The 25790-nt window shown below is 42.4% G+C and overlaps 1 pseudogene; it reads right to left on the reverse strand.

Moving 5' to 3' along the window:
• Positions 1 to 1207: 1207 nt before the first annotated feature.
• On the reverse strand, positions 1208 to 25261 carry LOC124672430 (annotated as a pseudogene).
• Positions 25262 to 25790: the final 529 nt, after the last annotated feature.

Genomic DNA, 25790 nt, shown 5'->3' on the forward strand with positions numbered 1-25790 from the left:
CGATTCTGCGTCGCTGATTCCGTAGCGATTGTGAGCGCTTCTCCCCGTAACGAGCTCAGGCAGCAATTATCGTCACGATCCTGGAGGGGAGTCCCGGGATCTGAGGAAGGCCTGACAGCTCGATGGCGCAAATGCCAGCGAAAATCCGGGGCGGGTTGGGCGTTATCCTGCCACATGAGATACAGGGGGCTCGACGGCCTTGGCTGCGGTGCTTGCAGGTAGCGGACGAGCATCGGCTCCATATGCATGGTGAGAAAGAGCTCCGCTAGGTTGCAGATCTTCTGCTCGCGCACGAGGATCTGATCCCCTGGACGCTGAGAAAAGCTCCGCTAGGATGCAGAACATCTTCAGACAATCAGGCTGCTCCCCTCTGTGCTCTCATCATCGTGCCTTTGGTTGATTCCTGAGCGAGGATCTCCATGGCACTCGGCACTTACTACCAGGTTCCATGTGATGGGGTTAGCCACACCAATGAGCTGTTATATTTTAGAGACTCTAGCTCAAGTCCTGCGATAGTTTTATTCGTTTCAGATCCATTGCAGAAGTACTACGTTTCAGAACTAAATATGGTACTGACAAGTTTCTTGGCTAGCTCCTGAAAAACATTGTTCTCACAATCTTAAAATATACTGGTGAGAGATGTTGTACGCTGATTATGTACATATCATGACTAAATAGGTAATTAATGTAACGCCCATATTTGATTTAGTTACTTTTACAGCGCTGAGTATCCATGAGAATTTCACTAAGCTGGGTCTAGGGTGCTTTTGATGCGCAGGCGTTGGAAAAGATCAGTTTGGAGAGCCTGAATGACAATAGCAAGATCGATGCCCATGTAGAAGAAATATTTTTCTCTTATTTCTTACCAGCATTTATTTAGTTTTAATCTTGACTACAACCTCATGAAAACGACAACTCCAAATGAATTAAAAAAAACTCCATTACACTAGCGGTGTTACAATATTTTGATCGATATTTATTGGACAAGCACACATATACTTTATAAAGTTTGAAATTGAACAAGATGATTGATCAGATGATTATGAGAATTGCCTTCACTTTTAGAATATTGGTGGGTTTATGGCAAATCCCCTTGCATCACCTTTTGTAACCCGTTGCAACGCAAGGGCATGTTTCCTAGTTATGAATCAAGAAATATAGAATAATACAACTTATTATTGCCTCTAGGGAATATTTCCTTCAAATTTCAACGGCCTTCTTCATTGATGAATGAGCCTACGAACGGCAACTGCACTAATCCGGTACTCGGAGCCAAGCTCGACTGCTCGTTGGGCTCGGAGCTCATGAAGCTCGTGTCGCCGTTGCCCTTGACCTGCCACTCTGTGATGTAGCTGGGCTTGGCCACATTGTTTGGCGCCTCAACATCGCCCGTCAGAATGGCCACAACTCTCGACATGGACGGCCGCTGGTGGGGCGAGCCCTGGATGCACACAAGTGCCACCTTGATGGCCCGGAGCACCTCCTCCGTGTCAAATTCTTTGAGCCTCGGGTCCAGCATGTCCAGAGGGTGGTTGTCCTCGTACAATTCCCAGACCTGAAAGCGTCGAGATGGTAAGATAAAATGTAGCACATTGTGTTAGAAAAATCAAGCAGACTAAATCTTGAACTATTATATTAAGATATATTTGTAGCAAATCTGCTGCAATTCTTCTACATGACATAGGCACTAACATATGCCAAAACTGGGGTGGGAGAGTTTGATTTTAAATTCTATGAATACATAGAATACTGGAGCTGCGAAGCATTCATTGAGCTTACCCATTCAAAAATGTAAATCTTTTTTTGGTCCTCAGTAGTGTAATAGTTTGGTCTTCCAGCTAAAGTCTCTAGTACAACAATGCCAAAAGCAAACACATCAATCTTCTCTGTCACATGGCCCCTCATGGCGTACTCTGGTGCAAGATAACCACTTCACAAAGGAGAGCATAACCATCATTAGCATACATGTGAAAATATAGTATGTAAACATAAAGGTTAACAAAGTGGAAATGCACATACAATGTACCAGCAACTTTCGTGCTGACATGCGTCTCCTGTTCATCATAAAGTTTGGCGAGCCCGAAATCTGAGATCTTCGGATTGAGATTGCCATCAAGTAAGGCATTGCTGGCCTTTATGTCCCTGTGCACCACACGAATGCTAGATTCTTCATGAAGATAGGCCAGACCTCTTGCAATGCCTAAGCATATCTCAAAACGTGTTGACCAATCAAGGTTTGCATTTCCTTTTCCTGTGGATGTAGGTTTACATTTTTAGTTGTGTAGACTAATTAAGCCTAAATTTTTAAAAAATTAGTTTCGTCAATCAACAAAATGTGTACCGAACAGAGCATGGTCCAGGCTTCCGTTCTCCAGGTACTCATAGACCAGCAATGGCTTATTTCCCTCAAGGCAACAACCATACAACTTCACAAGATTACGGTGCTGGACCTTGGATATAGTTTCTATTTCTGTTGCGAATTCCTTTTTCCCCTGATGAGATTGATAGATCTCGCAGATCAACTAGCCTAGATCTTAATCGGTAGTAACCATATCTCTGTAACAAATTGTATTCATGTACTGTGAGAGGGAGGGAGAGATACCAAGACTGCTGTGATGTTTACCTTATTGCTGCGAGAAGAACGAACCCGTCGACGTTGACGTGGTGATGGCGGCGGATCGGTGAGGGAGTGGTGGCGGCGGAGCTTCCCGTCGGCACTGCACTAACCCTAATCGGTGGGTCTGGTGGGGCGAGTGGCTGCTCAGGGCAACCTCGTAACCTGTGCCACTGGCCCCCACCACTCTATATAGTGCAGGCGACAGGGGCCCACCAACCAGCGAATGGTTGGGCGCCCCCGATCAGGGCGCGGTCAAAGGGCACGTCGAGCCGTTGGGCTCGAACGTGGTGGAGATCAACCTAACATTCTCCCCTTTGATCTCAACTTTACTTTTAACTTTATACTTTTATTTTATTCGTTCCATTTTAGATCAGTCCATAGGGCATGTTTCATCGTCACAGCTCTATTGCCGATGGAATCAGACAGCCACAATGCACTTCTCTATTTTGAAACAAATTCTTTTACTTTTGGGCCTCTTATGATCCAGGATAGGTAAGACTTTCCCTTAAACCCATGCCGGCTACGTGCTCCTTGAACACGCTGGGTGGTAAGCCTTTCGTTAGCGGATCCGCAAGCATATCTTTTGTCCTTATATGCTCGAGACTTATAGTTTGATCCTGGACCTTGTGTTTCACAACATAATACTTAACCTCAATCGGTTTAGTAGCATTACTCGACTTGTTGTTGTGAGCATAAAATACTGCAGGCTCATTGTCGCAGTACATCTTTAGTGGTTTGTCAATACAATCTACCACTTTCAAGTCGGGTATAAATTTCTTTAACCATAATGCCTGCCCCGTGGCTTCATAACATGCTATAAATTCTGCATACATCGTGGATGATGCAACTATGGTCTGTTTGGAGCTTCTCCACGAAATAGCTCCCCCTGCGAGGGTGAATACATATCCAGATGTGGATTTTCTATCATCTTTATCCCCCGCAAAATCTGCATCTGAATACCCTCTTATTTCTAGGGAATCAGATCTTCTGTATGTTAGCATGTAACTCTTTGTGCCTTTCACATAACGCAATGCCTTCTTTACCATTTTCCGAGTGTTCGAAACCTGGATTTTCTTGATATCTACCGAGTACTCCGGTGATAAATGCTAAGTCAGGGCGAGTGCACACTTGTGCATACTGTAGGCTTCCAATAGCCGAAGCATATGGAACCGCTTTCATTTGATCGAGCTCGTATTGATTTTGGGGACTTTGATGGTTCCCAAAACTGTCGCCCTTGACTATAGGGGCAGGTGTGGCACTCGCACTTATGCATATTATACTTACTTAGAATCTTTTCTAAATAAGCCTTTTGCGATAGTCCTAATGCTCCATTGTTTCTATCTCGGTGAATTTCTATGCCCAAAACATATGACGCTTCACCAAGATCTTTCATATCAAAATTTGAGGACAAGAACTTCTTTGTCTCTTGCAGTAGACTAACATCACTGCTGGCAAGCGAGAATATCATCCACATACAAGATTAGGAAAATATATTTCCCACTTTTAAACTTTGCATAAACGCAATTGTCCTCAATATTTTCTTTAAATCCAAATCTCTTAATTGTTTCATTAAACTTTAGATACCACTGTCTGGAGGCTTGCTTTAGTCCATAAATGGATTTCTTTAGGCGGCATCCCATTTCTTCCTTGCCTTCCATGATAAAACCCTTAGGTTGTTTCATGTAGACATTTTCTTCTAAATCCCCGTTTAGAAATGCCGTCTTTACATCCATTTGATGCAGCTCTAAATCAAAATGTGCAACTAGTGCCATGATGATTCTGAAGGAATCCTTACATGAGACCGGAGAAAATGTCTCATTGTAATCTATCCCTTCTCTTTGTGTAAATCCTTTTGCCACAAGTCGTGCTTTGTACTTTTCAGGAGGTGGCTGTTGTTGCTCCCTTTCATGCTCAACAAATGGTTCATTCGGCTCCTGACGGACAAGTTCCGAATTTTAACTCATCGTTGTCATGGGTGGAGTTGCAACAGGCGCTTGCACCACAATCGCAGGGATCGTCGGTACAGGTGCACATGGTAGCGCAAAAAATGGCTCATGAGTCATCGGATTAGGTGCATGCACCCTCTTCTCCTCAAGATCAATTTTCCGAGCTACCATGCTCCCCCTCATCATTTCGTCCTCTAAGAAGACAACATGTCTCGTTTCCACAAACTTTGTGTATTTCTCTAGGCAGTAGAAACGATAACCTTTTGACTTTTCAGGATAGCCAATAAAATGGCAGCTGACTATTTTGGTATCTATCTTTGCGATATTTGGATTGAATACTTTGGCCTCAGCAGGGCTCCCCCACACTTTCAGGTGGTTTAGAGAAGGCACTCTCCATGTCCATAGCTCATACGGCGTTTTGGGCACCGATTTGCTTGGTACTCTGTTTAGAATGTGAATAGCGGTTTTTTAACGCCTCAATCCACAATCCCAATGGTAGGGTGGAATAGCTCATCATACTGCGCACCATATCCATAAGGGTACGGTTGCGCCTTTCAGCTACCCCATTCTGCTGAGGTTCGCCCGACATCGAGCATCGGGCGACTATTCCAGATCTCCTGTAGAAACCTTGCAAAAGGGTCCAGGGACTTGGCCATATGGAGTATGTCGACCGTAGTACTCCCCTCCACGATCAGACCTGACTATCTTTATTCTTTTATCATGCTGATTTTCAACTTCAGCTTTGAATATTTTGAATTTATCCAACGCTTCTGTTCTTTCTTTTATTGGATAAATATAACCATATCGGGAGTAATTATTCGTGAATGTTATGAACGAATCATAACCATCCACACTTTTCACAGGAAATGATCCACATATCTCGGTGTGAATTATTTCTAGTGTTGTCGTGCATCGATTTGCACCCTTTTTAATCAACCTTTACAATTTTTTCTTTAATGCAATCGATGCGCTGTTCTATGTCTGAGAATTCTAATGGAGGAAGAATACCATTTTTAACAAGTCTTTCTATTCTCCCCCTCGAAATATGGCCTAAGCGACAATGCCATATTTCGACGATTCATCAGTTCTTTTCTTTTCTTTTTGTTCTTTGTCCAACGCGGACAACACTTTTTCATTCACATTACACACTGAGACAACACCCACATAAGCATTATTACACCATATGGCACACTTGCCATGTCCTTCCTGTCCATGTGTACTTTTCTGTCACCAGTTGCTACAGCAGCTGGGTCGCACATATCTTTGAAGAACCAGTGAACTGGCTCTTTATTCTTTCAAGATACTCCCATACGGAAGCATACTTTGCAATTGAGCCCACAATAGCGTTCTCAATTGTATTCTTTATAAATGGCACATAGCCACCCTTTTATGCTGCCATGCAGCATCATTATCCTTGTCATTTCGATCTGGATCTTTTGGTCCGACCGGCTGTGGGGAACCCAGTCCACCTCAGCACAAATCGACCTTCTTTCTTCCTTCAGTGTAGTTGTCACCTCTGAGGGTTGGAACATCATTGATACAAGTTATCAAGTAGTACCCTCCTTTAAAACTACAATGAAATGAGATCATAACAACAATTGCATGCAATAATCCAACGTTGGTCAAAATTAGAACATACAACTGTTTATGCAATTAAATCTATATCACCGTTGGGCAGAAAATAGAGATAAATGCACACCTTATTGCAACAAATCATGATTATGTCATTAATAACGTTGGTTAAAAAATAACAGAACCATAATTGTCACAATAATCACTTTGATTATCACTTTTGCACATATTATTACAACAAAACATGATCATGCCATCAATAACGTTGGTCATAAAATGACATATCATAATTGTTTCAACAATCACTTTTAAGCAACTTTACAAATTTTAATCATCACTTTTGCATTTTTCCAAATTGAAAATGCATCTTAACTATTTGCAGCGGAAACTTTGAAGTCAAACTTTAAACTTTAAACTTTTCAGAAGCATCTCTGTTACTTTTTAATTTTCCAAAACAAATATCTCGTTGGTTCAATTTGCTCAGGAAAAACTTGACAAAAAAAACTTCTTTTACTATTGCAGCGGAAACCTTTACTTTGAACTATTAACTTTTGAACTTTCCAGAGGCATATCTTTCACTTTTAATTCCTAAACAAATATCACGTTGGTTCTATTTGTTTAGAAAAAACTTGGACAAAATTAGGCCAAAATTGACCCAAAACTGCCTAAAAATGCCTCTGGAAAAACAAAAAAACAGACAAACTGTAAAACTGTGCAGCCAGACTTTTGGCCCACGGCCTGTGGCCTGCTCGGCCAGGGCTGCGCCCACGCGCGGCGCGCAACAGCGCGGCGCACATGCTGCGGCCTGCTACGCGGCCCAGCAAGCGTCGCCCACGCGGCCCAGCATGCGTCGCCCACGCGGCCCGCACGCGGCCTGCCAGCGGCCTGCCCGCGGCCTAGCCAGCGGAGCCCACGCGGCCCGCACGCGGCGCCGACGCGGCCCGCACACGGTGGCCACGCTGCGGCCCTCTCTGGCCGTCGGATCGAATCCGACGGCGGCCCTTCGATTTCGGCTGGTATAAAGGGGACCGAAACGGCCAGAACCCTAACCCTAGTGTTTTCCCCTTGGCCACCCTCTCTGCCCCGCGCGCCTCCTCTCTGTGGCGGCGGCGCCGGCCGGCTGTTCCTCGCACGCACGTGCAGCAGCACGCCGGCGACGAGCGAGGCGCTCGGATTTCCTCCCCCTTTGCATTTCTTTTCTGTCCTCTCTCAGCAGCAACTGCTGGTCGTCCGCGCGCTGCATAGCTTGCAGCGGCCGGCGACGGTCGGCGGCGGCGCTGACTGCACACGCCCACGCGCCGCCCTGTTCCCTTTTTTTTTTTTTTATCTCTTCCTCTACCACCAGAACCCGACCAGGCACGGCGGACAGAAGACGCGGCGGCGCCCCCCTGGCCCTCTTGCCGGCGGCGCGTGCACCCGAGGGTGGGCGCGGTTCCGGCAAGCGGCGCAGAGGCGGCGCTGTTCTTTGCAGGCAGCAGCAGCAGCCATTGACTGTCGGCGATGGCGGCTGCGGTGGCCCCACTGCCTCTGTTCTTTCTCGCCGGCGAGCCCAAGGCCCCGGCCGGTAAGAATTTCTTTGCCTTGCTCCGTCTCGCTTGCGCAAAATGGAGTGGCCCTTCTTCCCGATGCCTCGGCATGCCGATGCGCATCGGGATCGAGTGGGGCGGCGCGGCCTTTCGGCGGCACAAACTTTGCCGGCGAGCCCAATGGCGTCACCGGTTACTTTTCCTTTCTTTTGCATACAGGGAGGATCAGGGTTTTTTTTTTCTTTCTTTTCTACCGATTAGGATCTATCACTAGACGCTCTGATACCAATGATAGATCTCGCAGATCAACTAGCCTAGATCTTAATCGGTAGTAACCATATCTCTGTAACAAATTGTATTCATGTACTGTGAGAGGGAGGGAGAGATACCAAGACTGCTGTGATGTTTACCTTATTGCTGCGAGAAGAACGAACCCGTCGACGTTGACGTGGTGATGGCGGCGGATCGGTGAGGGAGTGGTGGCGGCGGAGCTTCCCGTCGGCACCGCACTAACCCTAATCGGTGGGTCTGGTGGGGCGAGTGGCTGCTCAGGGCAACCTCGTAACCTGTGCCACTGGCCCCCACCACTCTATATAGTGCAGGCGACAGGGGCCCACCAACCAGCGAATGGTTGGGCGCCCCCGATCAGGGCGCGGTCAAAGGGCACGTCGAGCCGTTGGGCTCGAACGTGGTGGAGATCAACCTAACAGAGATGTTTCAGACAATTGCTTCACTGCCACAAACCTCCCATCAGTTAACTTTCCCTACAAAAATGCAACATTTTTCAACAATTAATGGAAGTTTCAGGTATGGCACGGTAAACATCATTTTCTCTACATACACTAAAAGAAATCCCCCTTTCATTTTAGGATTTTTATAAATATCTCATCAAAAACTAAAATAACTCATATAGATATGTGTGTCCTCTCTAATATTTACTTGTACACCTAGCTTATCATAAGTTACTTCTAGAACAAACACTTCAAAGAAATTTTAAGACTGTAGCATTGTACGGGGTGAACCAACCTTATAGACCTGCCCATAACCTCCTTGACCAAGAAGGTTATTAGAACTGAAATTTTCAGTAGCTAACCTCAGTTCCCCATAACTGAAGACATTAGGTCTTCCCACAATATTGTATAGCTCTGCAAGACATCACAAAAGATATAATGAGCGTACTTCCACTAGTACTTTGCTCAGCTAAAACACAAAATGTGTTCCTAGTGTATCCTATACCTTTTTGCTCCTGTGATTGTTTTCTCCTTTTCTGCCTCCAAACAAAGATTCCGGCAAATGCTAACAATCCTACAACTGCCCCACCAAGTATAGCTCCGACAATCACACGGGTTTTACTATGTTTCTTCTTTGCAACAAAATTATACACTGTAGGGCTGAAATCTGACACAATGTTCACTTTTTATAAATGTGATGTCTAAAAAGTTAGTATATTTCAAAAGAGGTTGAACGAAAGGTCTGATTACATGTATTAGATATTGCACTTCGCTAAAACTTTCTTACAAATACGTAACTCCATACCTAGTATTCCATAATAGTTTGCAGTAGATTGCAAGACAAATTGATACTTTTATCCAACTTTTCATTTATTTTGATGAGCAGTGTCTAAATTTATTAATTTGAGCAGAGGCCTAACGGGATGTGATTTCACTTTCCATGGCACTGAAAATATAATGATGGAAACTACTATAATAGATACGAGTGCAGAACGGACAAAATGAAATATATAAAATATCAACCCTCATTTTCATATTGATGCTCTAGTAATTCTGGTTGCTTTTATTTCAAGACGCGTAAGACTGCATTCAACATAACTTTATTGTGTGTTTCTACCCGGAGAATATATTGTAGCCGGTAAAAATTCATTATTTCTCCAGCTACCACATCGGGCACTCCTCATGCAGCCCAAGCAACGCCTCCATAATGGGGATGGCCTTAATTTCCCACTACTATCTGGTCCAGCTGGCTAGACCTAGGATCTATCCTGGTGCTCAAGAGAAGGTCTTGTTAGCGTGATGATCTCCATGGAGGTAATATCAAATTAAAGTTTCATGTTCTTGTTAGATTTTAAATGTGTCGATGTGTATAAATGGATTGCCATCACTATCCATTAGTTTAGACATTTGGTTGTGTTAGCTAGTGCATGAACCTTGACATGGTATCAGAGCGTAGCTATCGAGTCCGAGTTCAAGTACGATGTGGCGCAATTTATCCTAAAATTCCTGGTGCCCCTCTATCCATGTACAAGGCCTCGTGTGCCTACCTCTGAGTTCCATGTATTGCATTTCTATTATCCCATCACACGTGATGAGGGGTGTTGATGTGTATACGTGAATTGCCTAGCTATTTCTACCAGTTTAATGTTTTGGTTGTGTGGCTAGTACATGAAGCTTGACAATATGCATTAATGGTAGAAGCTATAAACTTTGATATTGTGCATAGGAGGCATGTTTTGGGACCATGGGAGGTATAATAGTAGTATGTGTTAGTTGATTTTAGTTCAACTCATCATTGTGAATAGAATTACAACTCCGTGTGAAAAAAATAAGTTCGAGTTCAGGTTCATACTTGGGGTTACGCTGAAAGCCGATATTGCAGGCCCATAGTAGCCTTGTGTAAGAATGCAACAAGTACCCTTGCCAGCCCAGAAAAGATGAATCTCAAGGAAGTTTTTTACCACAAGAACAAAATATTGCTTCTTCACGGCAACGTAGGATTTCCCTCCTGCAGCCTTTTTTATGTCAAAGTTCTGCTCCTTGCGCTCTCCCTATATAGATATCAATCAAAAGAATGTATTGGTCACAATATATGAGCTAAATACAGTACCAGATATCAGAGAATTTAAAGTTTCTAAGCAACCTGGAGATAGATATCAAAGACTCTCCTTCCTCTATTTTTCCAAGCCACTGGATCAGGGGATTCAAATTCTGCAAACTCAAGTGTTACTGTGTAGTTTCCATTCTCGAGTCCAATGCCATAGTATCTCAAAGATGATGGTGACATTCTTGCGGTTTGGAACAACCCAGAATCTAGTGTGTTTAGAAATTGGCGTGAATCATAGATTATAAAAGTTCCGTTGGGTGGGTCCATGAATCTTCCAGTGGAGCTAATACCCCATGAGCGTGCACCCGCAACAAAATAAGATGCGGCACCAAGATTTGAATTATCAGCCTGATACATCAAATTGTCCGAGCCTGAAATGGTTCTACTACCTCCACAGTCAACCGCTAAGGAGGAAGCTGCATGTAAGTTACAAATCAGTATCTTTTACTTGGAAACCTGCAATTATGGCCCGTGGATTTAAATAAAATCAAATAGTATAAGGCTTACACTGCGGAGATCCGAGAAAACAGGGGGTATTTCGCTGAAGACAACTCAATCCCGATGGCAAAACACTACAAATGAAAAAAGAGAATATTTTAGGTTTTACTTACGAAACACTGCATATTTTTCAGATACCTCACTAACATAAATAATTGTGCTGATTTGAATTTTTGTAGGAATAGACGATGTTGAAATATATAGCTCACCCCTCTCTATTAGTTCATGCTTTTAGTTCTACACTAGTTAGTGGATGAAATTTAATATGGTATCAGAAAAGACTTGTTGGGTTAAGTCTTGGCTTTCACACTTTACAAGAAAAAAATCGCATACCCTCTTTCTAGAAATTTTAAGCCTTATTGTGTCAAACAAGAGAACGGTTGTTGAAATATATCTGGATTATCCAACCTTCTCTTTGACTCTTGGTCCTACTAACTGGTACAGGAAAATTAAAGGCTTGTTTGTTTTGTTGGGATTCATTCCAAGCATGGAACCAATCCAGGTTTAGATTGGGGTGATCCCTTTCCATCACCCTATCCATGTAAGGACCAATCCCTATTAGCCCCTCCAAAATATACATGTTCATTTAAGTCATCTATATCACCATACATTTCACACCCGACAACCTCTCTCAGTGTGTCACATCATGGATAATTTTGCATGGGTCAAGTGCGGAGAAAATAGTTCTATACAAAGCTGAAGAAGTTGGACGGGTTGAGTCAGGATCTAAAGTTTCCAGGGTGTAAACAAAGACCACCTAATCTTGAAAAAGTGCATCATGGGGATGGACATCCGAGATTGGGCCTCAATCTAGACCTATCTGATTTGGATTAAACGAACATGTCCTAACATTGTATGAATAGAGGTCTCAATTTCAACACACAAACATCATAATGTTTATAAAAATATTAAGTGGATTCACCGATCCTACGTCTAAGGCCTTGCTGGGGGGAGGGGAGGTTGATATAGCGCATCCTTCTCCCTTAGTTCAGAATGTTGGTTGGTTGGTGCTTCAAAGTTAATATGGTATCAGAACAGAAGTCTTTTGTCTAGGTCTCTTGTTTTCCCATTCAATAAAAATTGCTTGGCCTCTATCACGTTTAGAACTTATCGATCCACGAGTAAGAGAGGTGTTCAAGTATATCTGGATTGTCCGACCTTATCCATCAGTTCGAACTTGTGGTTCCACTAGTTGGTGCATCAAACTTAATAGGTGAAATGCAGCAAGTACCTGTCATTGGAGCTATCCATCACAAAGTCATTTGCCACCAAATTCCTAAGCACAAAACACAAAATATGAGGTGGAAAATTAGAGTTTTTTGCTTAATGCAATCAGAGTGGCTCCGAATGTTTAATCATTAAATATCATGAAGCATACAAGTGCAAGTTTTTCTCGGTAACCCAAGCAGGAAAGCTTCCTGAGAGATGGTTGTATATATGAAAAATCTCTGCAATAAACATAATAAAGTAAGTAATAAGTTTGTGACATATTGTTTTCACAGAGTAAATATGAAGTGGAATTGAGGGAGCATGTTGTCATACAAATTGGTAAGTTGCTCATTTTTCGTAGGTGGTAGACTTCCAGAAAGACTATTATTCCCAAGAATTCTGATTCGAACATATTTTCGAAAGAGGATATTTCAAAACATCAGAGAAAAATGATTCTAAGAAGACATTATGAGAAAACATTATCAAGTAATGCTTACAGAAAACTAAGAAATGGAAGATTAAAGATTGATAAAGGCATTTGGCCTGTGATATTATTAAAACTCAAATCCCTGCACCAAGGGAATAAGGATTATTAGACAGCATAGTACCAAACTTTTAAATGAAATTATTCGTAGTAGAAAAGTAACCACTTGAATGTGGTTTCTCAGGTAAGGAAAATGCTTACATTAAAGTTATTTTTTCAAATTTCGAGAATTCTACCGACGAAAGTGTGTCATATATCTTGCTATTCCTCAATACTCTGCAATTCAAGTAGTTGAAGTTTTAGGATCTTAAACCCAGATGTAATGTAAATTGGAGAGCGTGTGTCATACAGCTCACTCAGAGATGTCATGTTTCTGACAAACTCCATTGAAGAGCTTCCATTTACTATGTCTCCTATTCTCCTGTTACAATGTGTGTATCAATGCCATAACCTTATCTTTGCAAAGAGAATGCAACAATTGAAACCAAAACTACTTAGAAACTTACAGGCTAGTCAAACTTATGAGATTTGAAAGACTTATGGGAACCGGTCCTTGAAAAGAGTTCCCTTGGATCCTCCTGTCATATGATACACGTTTTGTGGTGGTAAGAAAATAATGCAAATCAATTCTAAACTTATCAGTGCATTTGGCTTCAATTTAAGCTAAGAAAAACTATTGACAAATATTAACATGGGTGATTGGTGGAACATATATATTACAGTTGGTTCAAGTTGGTGAAGCTCCCAAGATAATCAGGTATCTGCCCGGTGAAATTATTGTCTGATGCCCACCTGGATGCACAATGACAAGAGTGTCCATAGATTATTGGTTGAAAGTTGAAATTGGTATGAATTAGACTGAGATTGTCTTGCAAACTTACAAAATTGACAGGTTCGTAAGCGGGGACAGTGTCGCTGGTAGAGGACCACTGAAGTCATTACTATCAATGTACCTACAATTCAAAGACACCAATCATTTTCCACTGAAGCAGATAATTGTTAATCTGAACAATTTAAAGGTAGGACGTATGCAAAGGAAAAATTAAAGTGACCAAATAGATTACTTACATCTGCTGTAGTTTTGTCAATTTTCCTAACTCATTTGGAAGTGAGCCATTAAAATGATTTGATCCCAATCCACTGAAAGGATAAGATAATCTAGGTCAACTATATGGCAATGTTGAAAAGGAAGTGCCACTGAATCCATTTTACAAGCCTAAATGATGCTCAACATCTATTGAGGAAGATGGTCTGTTTTATTGGGGTTCTACTTATCCTAAAATATACAACTTTATGCACTTTGTCCGACTAAGTATACATTGGAATTTGTACAACACATTCGTTTTGAATTATAAAAAATTAAAACTGATTAGAAGATACCACTCTTTAAAATTACTAATTGAAAGACAAGATTCTATCTTACAGTACTAATAGATCTGTAAGATTCCCGAACTCCTTTGGCACAGGTCCAGATAATGCATTGGTGCCCACGGTTCTTGTGATATTGGAGTAAAAGAATGTAAGCTTGATTCAAATCAACACGTATAATGCAAAGTTGTTTTTGAGTTTGAAGCCATACAAGTACTGCAGAGTAGTCAGTTCAGCGATGAAAGCTGGCAATGGGCCGGTAAAGCTGTTTTTCTTGAGGTCCCTGCAACGACAAGATCAGAGACCAACAACGTTAATCACATAAATCTTACACTGGGTTTGGGCGATTTGGAACTTTACATCAAGTCGCATCTTAGGCATTCAACTATTCAAAGCAATTAAAATTCGGTAATTTAGTACAAATTTTTATAAACGGTCCAACAATTTTGATGTGGAATGGTTGTAAAACTTTGGAACTTTATTGTATTTGACAAGATATACTTCCCTCACACCTTTGCGGATCGTCGAGGTGAAACACGCTAGCGGCTTGTTAACTTTTGTTTTAACGTGAAGCTGAACAAAGTTTCCACCCACCGAACCATCAGTGCTACGATTTCACCTTCTCTATTTGTCACTCCGCTTTCTCTTCTTATTGTTTTGACAATGTTTGTGTTTACTCGTCTCGTATGTGTGATAAATGTCCAACATGTCCTCATAATTTTTATGGGAGATAGTATACAAATAATAGAAGGTTTTGATACTAGAGGGCTAAAATTTATATTATCCCAATCCGAGTTAAGGGACCAAACTAAGACTATGCAGCAGTGGAGGGACCAAAATATATATTCACCTTTTACTAATAAGAAGAGCGGAGTTTTAAAAAGAGACAATAAATAAACTCGCCAATAGTAATAACATCTATAATTGATTGTTAATGACATTTTACTAAGTTTGCAAACCTGCATTGATTTTTTTTGTAAGAAACATACTGATTTGAGAGAAAGGATCACACATAGTGCGTGATAGGTTGCCCGCATGGAGGGCACCAACGCCCGATGTATGTGAAATTTTGGTGATTGGATGCTTAGCCTATTCTTTGGCCCATCCAATGTGTAACTTAAAGGACCTTGGAGATATGCTCGCTAGGAACGGTCGGTTTGGCTGTTTCCTTGGAGCCACCCTCGGGTCTGATCCCCAGCTGTAAAAAGAAAGTGCAAGCTGCATGAGCTCCCCCGACCATGCATGGAGACAGCCGGACGTTGCGTGCTGCAACGAAAAAGGGGATGGAGAAATTCTGTCACTTGCCGGTGAAACATTCCTCTATTTCTACCCTCCACTCCCACCACCCATTCAAAAGCCACCATTTCCCTCCTTTGAGCACTAGCCCATCGGAGAGCAACTAAACATCACACTTATCTCCGGTCGGTGACAGAGGCAAACCTACTTCATCCTCTTCATCGAGCGATCCTTTTTCATGGTCCCACGTTTGCTAATTGGTGTAGGCAACCAATATATATCTACCTTGGTTGGTTAGATTTGTGATCTTGGTAGTTTAGATCTGGCTAGGTTGTGCATGTGTATTTCTTTTTCAGAGTAGATGTGTGTGTGTGTGCGCGAGCTTGTAGTATGGTAGGTTGTCGAAATCAATCATTGGTAGGGTAGATACTTGTGCTTGTAGTATGGTAGGTTGCTGAAGTTTATTTCTACTTGTATTATGATTTAGTTTTATGTTGAGCATGAGTACAGGTTGGTTAGCTTGAGCTTGTTGTTTTTTTCGAAATGGGGGTAGCCCCGGCCTCTGCATCGGTTGATGCACACAGCCTTTTATTAAAAATATGAATATTCAAGAGTTACAATTCATGGATCAACGAGGATCGATACAAATATCAACCATCTAAAAATAAAAAACATACTAAGCAGTCTAAGCTTGTTCTAGATCATTAATTCCTAGATAGATCACGTGTAGTGCTTTGGGGGTGACCTATTGTCTAGCTTAATTATGAACCTTTAGCTTGTGTACTGGATGTGGTAGTTATTGCATGTGCATCTTGTATTCAGTTTGATTTTCATGTGTTTAAATAGATATGTCATGCATAATGAATGTAGGAATCGATTAGTGACGATGTTAGTCGGGCTCTGGTCAATGTTGTTTATTCCCAGATATTTTCATCACATTCCTTAGAAAGTAGTAGTGCCTTCATTGGCGGTGCTTGAACCCATCATGGAGGATGAAGGGAACCATTTCTAGAGAAGATGTGTGAACTTGTCAAGAGTGGCGCTCCAAGGAGGTTCATCTGACTATCGTTGTGTAGGCTCTGTTTGAGCACTATGGAGCTGAGGTCAGGTGTACAATCACTTGAGAAAGTGGAGGCCCTAGTAGGGATATGCTTAGAACTTTCGTATAATTACTGGCACGCCATATTTGTACAATACCGCGGTAAATAATGGTGGCATGGTAGAATCCGCAATGCCACCAGTCTAGGCCCATTAATAGTCTGTGGTGACTAATGAAAAACCAGGTTGAATGGGTCAGGAACATTGAACTGGCCGTGTATTTATGGTGGTGCTAGGCACTGAAGAACGCCACTGTTCTGCAGCTATCGGTGGTGTTGAGTGTGCACCACTTTGGGCAGATTTAGTGGTATGTGCGTGGCTCTTCATGCCACCACTTGAATAAGGCCATGACTTGTCACGTCACTTGATCTAGGAAAAGCATGCGTCTTCCTAGACATTCAACATACATTTATTCAAAGCTAACAAACCATTCTATGGATCGCCATATCAGCGACACAAGGTGGTCGGTCAGCCTATTTTAATGATGCAGCTACCCTGCTCACACCATTGCAATTCCTCCACGCGGCGATGCTCTCCTGCATGCACCGATAAACTTCACCACATCCCCACACAATGCCAACTCGGCTCCCGACGCCAGCGATTAATCTACGTACGACACATCCTCTCGCTTGTTGTCGTCATAGGAAAGTTGTCACATTTCCTCCACCATGGAGCACATCGCTCGCTGTTCACCACATCCACAACCTCCTCCATGATGCATCACCGCTTCATCAACACATGGGAGAAAATCACCTGCACCACGCTACCCCCCATCCCCACCGCCGCTATAGCCAATGCCTCTGCCAGCGTATGACGAGATGAACTTCTATAACGATTTCGATGATGAAGGGGATAAGGCGGCAGAACTTCTAACATACCAAGAGCAGCCCACACTCCTCGCTTTGTTTTCCACGGTGATGTGGGAGAGGCGTTGCGCTGCCCTTCTCGAGGAGACGAACTCCATGCAAATGGCCTGCACTGCCGAGTTCTCTCGCCAGTTCATGGAGCGGTAGTCGGCCGCACATGAATTCATCACCGTCGAGGTGTGGGTCATGGCAGAGATCTAGACACAGCGGGCTGCAGAATCCGCCGCCAAGGATGGCGCACACTGCGTGATGGTGGAGAGCTTCCGCCAAGTCAGTAGTGGAAAATGGTGCTTTTGCACCGGTTGGTAAGAGCCATATGCACCGGATGCCCAACCGGTGCAAAGCATCCGGTGCAAAAGCCCCCCCCCCCCCTTTTGCACCGGTTCAATTGCGAACCGGTGCTAAAGGGGCACCACGTGGCGGCTGTCGGGCGCCCGAGCGAGAGGACCTTTAGCACCGGTTCGTATTATTTTAGTTATTTCACTACCCTTATCTCTAGTCTAAATACTTACTCGTGCTTAGACTTCCCGCTCGGTCACCCATCCTCCCACTACTCTAACACTAGCACGCTTAACTTCCAAGTTCCTTTCCATCTCGTATCCAAGTGCTTCGCGCGCATGTATGTGATAGTAGTATCATATCAATCCTATTAACATATCGGGCCATGTCATATTTCTTTATTGTTCGAATTTCAAATAATTCTTTTAATAAACAAAAGTAATGATATAATAATAATCTTGAATAAATAAATAAACATTAACTTTATAATTTGTATTATTTTTAATTATTTTCAATTTTTTAATTTTTTTGCCAAACCTAAAACCTGAAAATTTGAAAAACTTATAATTTGCAGAGTGTAATCTTTATGCATGATGCATGATGCAATTATTAATTTTAATTTTGAAAAATAAAAAAATATATAAAATCCTAAATTTCTAGAAAAAACTAAAATCTTCCTGCTTTCATATTTTAATTTGGAATTTTGAGAATCTAAAAATTGGCTAACCGGGTAAACCCGGGTGAATTCGGATGTAACTTTTTCCCACGATGATTTTGATATATTATACGTTTTTTTTCGACGTCGTATGCAAAAGTTAATGCGGTTTTACCATTCTTCAAACTTTTTTTGAAAAAAAAACTGAAATTCAAATTTGTTAATTTTCCCTAATAGTAAGTTGTGTAACATGAATCTCAAAAGATTTTTTTTTTTGAATTTTCTATCATTTTCTTTTCTATTTTACAGTGTTAAAAAAGGCGATCCACGGGGGGTGTGGAGGTGCGTGGGGAGCAAAAAAACCTTTTGCACCGGTTCGTGTTACGAACCGGTGCTAAAGGTCCCGCACGAACCGGTGCTAATGCCCCCTGGACATCCAGATCGCATGAACCGGTGCTAATGACCCCTTTAGCACCGGTTCATGCCAAATCCGGTGCAAAAGCTCTTTGGAGGACAGGATAAAAGCCCTTGTTTCTAGTAGTGAGTTCTCCCAACATATGAGGTGCACCTTACCAACGACGGTGAACGGTGGTGCCATAATTAGCGAGTAGAAAGTATAGGGACGAGGCGCAACCGTTGACCTCATCACCTCCGGCGATGACGCCAATGGTATTTTCGACATTAACCTCTTCGGCGAGGTTGTACCAACATTGCAGTGGCGGTTATCAATTTTGTTTAATTTTAGTTCAATCTAAAAAAATTCAAATTGATGTAATATGTCCTAAATTTAAATGAAATTTGCTGGTTTAAATTTCACCAAAAAAATGTTTTTTATTTTAATTTGCCGTATTAAACTGAAGAAAATTCTAATTTAATAGCGCGGGAATTATTTACCGCTTGGTGAAATCCACATGTGGCGTGCCTGGCCTACATGCCACTGTTGAGCAAGTTCGTTCGTGGCGTCCAAGTTTCAATGCTACAAATTGGCGAATTAATGGTTGCCCTGCATAGCAACGCAACCTTTACCTACTAACAATGGCTTCAAATTAGTGGCGTGAGAAAATAGTGACACTAATGATGATTTCGCCACTCCTCTACTAGCCTATTCTCTACTAGTGAGGGTCTTATTGCTCCAGGTGACCAAGCCACATACCCCATCAAAGCTCAATGGTGTGAGGACACCTTCACGATTATCTTCGAGACTGAGCACTGCTAGAGCCACATCACAGTTAGCGCATTTTCTTACAACTTGTTTTCACTTCATCCTCGATCAATACAATCCTCCATCACTACCATCCTCGCTCACGTAAGCTATGATGAGATGCAGTTCATCTTCTCCTCAGTCTGGCCACCGAAAAGTTTTACATCGGCTCAGGTGAGCCCATCTGTACTCCTTCATTTGACTATGTACACACCCATGATTCTAAGACCGTCTTCCTCGATGGCCCTAAGAAAACTTCTGAGGGTCTGGTACCTCCAGCAGGCAAGGGGAAGAGGGGATCCTCTGATGACAATGAGATCTGCGACTTCTCTAGCCTGATCGATGCCGTCAAACATGTTGCGCACGCCATTAGGGACAACAAGCCTACTAACATGCACCATGACCTCTACTAGGCAACCATGGACATATTTGGATTCAGCGAGGAGTCTCTCACGGTGGCTCTCAGCTACCTCATCAAGAACACTTGCAGAGGGTGTCAACTTTGTTGGCATGGCGGAGCAACATACGACACTCTGGCAAAAAACCTAGCTACCTCGGCAAGCACTATTACAATATGTAATAGTTGTAGGGCTCTTTACGGGTCGTGGAGTGTGGAGTGACGATGCATGAATGATTGTGATGAATGGATAATGATGTATATTTTGGTGGTAACTAGGGCCTAAAAAGTTCTGATGGCATGTATATTTTGATGAGGTGGTATATACTAACCCCTCATTTGATGGTGAACTTACGGTCTTCGTATGACACCCACTTTTTTGTGCTCGTAGCTTGACACCATAGTTGTATGATGAACTTGTGATTCTCTCTTGCTAATGATCATAATTGCTCATATTAGTATCTGATCTAGTGTGACTTCTGATGCTTATTATGATGATCTTGTGTTTCTCTGTCTTACAAGGTATTCTTGTGTCTTGTTATATGAACTAGGAAGTTTTCTGTAGCGGCATGCCGTGCCCTTGGCATTTAGATTGTTGGTAGTGATATTGTAAGTAGTAAAATGTTTGGTTACTGAAACACTATAGAAGTGCTGGTGTGGAAGAACTGTTCAAGAAACGTGAAAGCGCCATAGCTCAATTGTTTCAATGTCGTTTAGGTAATCCCAAGGCGATAAAAAAGGAGGGTAGTATGTATCAAAACCACAGATGATCGTAGGGTGATGGAAAAATTGGGTACTATGCTAGCAGTACTAAGTTGTAGCTGCAGTGCCCGGAGGGACAACTCTCGCCGGTTAAAAGGTGTGATAAATAACAGAGTAAGTCTTTTTGGCAGACACTATTTAGAAGGCAATACTATTTTACCCGACTAAAAGAGGCGGTGGATGAAGTTGTGTGTTTGTTTCCCGAGTAGCTACAAAAGAAAATGCTAGTATTTTGTCCAGCTGAAAGAGGTAGCAGGTGAAGTAATATTGTCGAAGTACTACATTGTATAGGTTACTGAAGTACTATAGAAGTGCTAGTGTAGAAGAACTGTTTAAGGAAAACATAAATGTGGTACTGTAGCACCATGGATCATTTTTCCTGATCACCCATAGGTAATCTCGAAGCCATGAAATAAAGAGAGTAGTATGTACGAAAAACACCATATGATCATAGGGTGATGAAAAAAATGGGTAGTATGCCAAAAGTACAATAATGTATCTGTAGTGAATGGAGGGAAAACTTGCGCCGGTTAAAAGGTGTGACGAATAACAGAGCAAGTCTTTTTTAGACAAATACCAGAAAAAATGCGGTGCTATTTTCCCCGACTAAAAGATGGGGTTGATGATGCAATGTTTTTGTTTCTGTAGTGAGGGTGACGTTAGTATTCCTTTCTAAAGGTACGGTAGAAGGAGGCAAACAGTATTCTTCCCGGGTAAAAGAGGTGACGGAAGGTGAAGTATATATTTATGATGGTGTCATAGAAGGTCACAATAATATTTTCCCTAGATAAAAGATGGTGAACGTGGTTTTTTTTTTTTCAAATTACTGCGTTGTGCACCGGTGAAGAAATACTGGCGGGTAATTACCGTCTAGAACTATGTTTGAGGTTGTTTCGTGTTCAAATTATCACGTTTGTGCGCTGCTGAGAAATTACCGTCACATGAATATATGCCATGAAGGAATTACTATTAGGAATTAACAGTCTATTTCGTACTTAACATCAGCATGTGGCAAATTACTTTGAAACTTGAATATTCTACTGACGAAAAATTACTTCGAAAATTGAATATTTCTATCGACAAATTATTACCAAAAAATGTTGTTAGAAAGTAAAAAAAAAAGCAAAATGGACCACTGTTTATGTTGCACTGTTCACGCCATAAATGGTGCCCTGTGCAACAAGTTGAATATTGCTGCTGACGAAAAATTATTTCGAGAGTTAAATATTTCTACCAGCGAATTATTGCGGACAAATTATTGTCTGAAGGTAAAAGAAGGGAAAACAAGCAAAATGGAGCACTCTTCATGTGGCATTGTTCATTTCCCGTGCAACGAGAGAGCAAAAAAAGCATGTAGCTTTAATATAAGTAGTTACTAGTTTGTTGTGTACAGAGGGAGGCGTCCAAAAGTGTACGGTTTATGGAAGAGGTGACATGAACAAGTTACTTGTTTCCCCAATAACAATTTCAAAGGTTTGAAACAAAGGATGCCGTAGAGGAGGATTACTCCAAGTTCATGGACAAGGAGGAACAACAAACGTGTAGCTGCAGGAGCAAATCAGGTAGAACATAGTAGGCTCAAAAACTTCATAATCATCCTGCCGCATGATTGTGAATCTCCTCTTCTATTTTTTTTGTATGATCGATTTAATATGCAGTGATATGGTAAGTCATCGCATTTGGACCAAGGTAATCACATCCAGCCTCATGTGGCAACTAAATATAGAACATTTGCATCAGTTGATACCAAAAGTTTTGCCTAGTCACTCATCTCTTCCTTCCCAATAGAAAAATCTATATGTGAAATCCTTTTGTGATACTACCTTCGTCCCTATATATGTACCTGGGTATCCCGATACACCATCGGAGACTTACACTAGCCGAATGGAAAAATGTCGAGAAAAGGTTGCAGAATAGACTAAGCAGTTAGAAAGGAAAACTACTATCTCTTGGTGAAAGATTGTTTCTCATCACTTCAGTACTCACAAATATGGTACTATACATGATATCTTTCTTCCAATTGCCGAAAGGAATTCTTCATCGATTGGATTATCTCCAATCAAGATTTTTCTGGCAAGGAGATAATGAGAAGAAAAAATATCGGTTGGCGAAATGGAGTGTTGTTTGCCGCCCCAAGGATCAAGGTGGACTTGGCATCCACGATCTAGAGGTTAAGAACCAAGCGCTATTAGGAAAATGGTTGGCTAGGTTCTTAACCGAGGAGGGGGTATGGCAAACCTTGTTAAGGAGGAAGTATGTCGGCTCCAAAGCTTTTTCACAGGTTTATTGGAAACCAGGAGATTCACATTTTTGGGCTGGCATTATGGCTAATAAGAAGCACTTCTTTCCGCATGGGTCTTTCTCCATTAGGGACGGGTCGGAAATTCGTTTTTGGGAGGATAGGTGGTTGGGAACAACTACACTCCGGGAACAATATCCAACTTGATATAGGATTGTACGTCATAAGGATGTGACCCTGCAGAGGGTAATGGAAACCTATCCACTATCTATGACCTTCCGGCGTAATGTAGTCGGTCTCCAATTAACCAATTGGAACGAATTGCTACAAAGATTAGCTTCTATCCAATTGGTACAAGGGAAAGATCTATTTCGCTGGGAACTCAACAAGAATGGTAAATTCTCAGTGAGATCCATGTATGAAGCTTTGATTCAACCTATTCAACCGGTATATAATAATAAAAGGATTTGGAAGCTGAGGATACCACTAAAGACGAAGGTCTTTGCCTGGTATTTGCGTCATGGTGTTATCCTCACCAAAGATAACCTTGCAAGAAGGAACTGGCATGATGTAAGAGATGTGTGTTCTGTCACGAGGACGAGACAATTAAACATCTTTTCTTTTAATGCAGGTTCGCTAAAGCTATATGGTCAATCATTCAGATAGGATCTAGCTTATACTCTCCTCGTAGCATTGCAAATATTTTCGGCAATTGGCTAAATGGGATTGAGGTCAGGTTTAGGAGTCTTATTAGGGTGGGAGCATTAGCCGTCATATGATCGCTCTGGCTATGTAGAAATGACAATGTTTTCAATGACACTAATTCTTCTCTTATGCAGGTAATCTACCGATCTACGGCTACGCTCCGTTCATCGTCGCCGCTTCAGCGCTTGGAGGACCGCGACCTCTTTACGGAGGTGTCTACACGATTGGAGAATACGGCCAAGGAATTTATTATCCAACATGGGTGGCTGCATAGTCTAAGGATAGCGGCTCCTTCACCATGATTTGTTCGCCTATTCTAAGAGCTCTTTTTGTAGCTCAACTTTTTTGGTTCTTTTGTATCTACAAACGGCTGGTCTTCCCTTACTTTTATTTTGTTGTACGAAGAGGCGAAAGCCTCGAGTCTTTCAATCACCTCCTCATAAGAATATGATGGGAACGTTTGGGGGGCTGTCTCCACCCTGTTGCTTGACTACTAGGCCCACCCCGTCCTTGCGGCTGAGAGAGGCATGGGTGCAGCGGACCATAAAGCTTAGTCGACCGAGTTGTGTGCATCTTAGTTATGCAGAGGCCAGGTGTATTACATCAAACTCTGAAGTAATAAAGCGTCCTTTTTTCGAAAAAATGTACATGACATATAAATTTAGTTTAAAAAGTTAATGGTATATAATTTGACCGAGTATATACAAAAAAGTCTGAAGATATACACTCCCAAATTAATAACAATAGATCGACCATAAGCTATTTTTTTCATAATGTATTTATATGATATTATAGATTTTGATATTCCCTTCTGCATGTTTAGTCAAACTTATGACTCGATGTAAAATTTATGTAGGAGACTTAGTAAACATGAGAAGTTTGGTCATGTTTTTACGATTTTAAATTTGCCTATTTGACCGGTTTTACTTGTTCCTCTTGCAAATATCAACATCGGAACATTATATTTTGAAACTTCAAAGGACGATTATGAAGATTGAAATCTTCATACATGATTGTTCTGAGATTTTTTGCTCATACTAATAATTTCTTTAAAAATATATTTTGTGCAACCAGGTGCACTGGTGCCCAAAAGGCAAATATCTGCACTCAGTTATGGGTTTTATCTTTGGGCTCCCTTTATCTTTCTATTCCCGAGTGAGCGTTTCGAGGGTGGAAGTGAGGAAACACATACAGTTTGGTGAGGTGTGTGAGGTTCCGCAGCTCTTCCGGGATGGGGCCAGCGGCCAGATCATTTATCTTGCTGCTCCATCCAAGAATATAAAAATAAGATCAATAGTCACTTCACATGTTGATCATTTCTGACTGATACAGATGCAGGAGAAGAGATTAAGGTTTGTACAATTTGGTGACGTGGCAGATGGTGCCGTTCTGGTCCGTGCAGTCGCACTGGATGGCCGGGTTAAAGTTTGGGTTGTCGTCCAGTATCACAGAGTCGTCCGTGGCGGCGCCACTGCAGAGGTTGCCGCTCACGTTCCAGGACGGCTGCGCCTTCAGCCCTAGCTTCGCTAGTATCGCGTTCACCGCCGCCGCTGCCACCCAAGCATTGAGGATCCAACAGAATTCACGCTTTCAAGGACCGACGAGTGAAGATGCATGGGTACATACCTTCGGTTGGGTCGGTCCGTGGCTGCATCTGAGCCTGAGCAGCCACCGTCCGAGAAGAACACAGAACTGACACGAGTAGCAGCAAGAAGAGCACGGAGCCATGAGGTAACCACGAACTCCACCTTAGACACGGACCCATCTCCGGATCTCCCCTCTCCTCACGGTGAGAGGCGATGAATCAACACAATAAAGTAGGCATCTGTAAGGTTCCTAGCGATACAACCTCACGAATTCATCTCCTCATAGAGGTTTCTTACAGGATTTGCCCCGGATTGGGGTTACACAGCGAGAGAGAGGAACGAGACTTAGTCTAATCTGTTCGAGTCTTCCCTTTCTGGGGTTCTTCCTCTTTAACCGAGAGCTTGACTTCGGGCTCACGTCTTGTGCGTCTTGGGCTGGGCCTTGTCTCGGACCATCTGGTGGCCCATCTTGGTGGTGGTGTCGGCCTGGGTCGTGACATTCCCTCCCCCTTGAATGCTGTCTTGACCCCAAGACAGGGCACCAGGGAATCGCCGCCGGAGAGTGTGTTCGTCTTCCCAGGTTACTGTCGAGGATGGCAGCCCAGTCCACCGCACCAAAGCTCTTGGCACCATGACCCCGCCGCGTTGGATTTGCCGGCGAGCCAGGACCTGTTGTGGTTGCAGTACAGCGAAGTCATCCAAACAGAG

This window comes from Lolium rigidum, chromosome 7, assembly GCF_022539505.1.
Source record: "Lolium rigidum isolate FL_2022 chromosome 7, APGP_CSIRO_Lrig_0.1, whole genome shotgun sequence".
In the NCBI taxonomy this organism is placed as follows: domain Eukaryota; kingdom Viridiplantae; phylum Streptophyta; class Magnoliopsida; order Poales; family Poaceae; genus Lolium; species Lolium rigidum.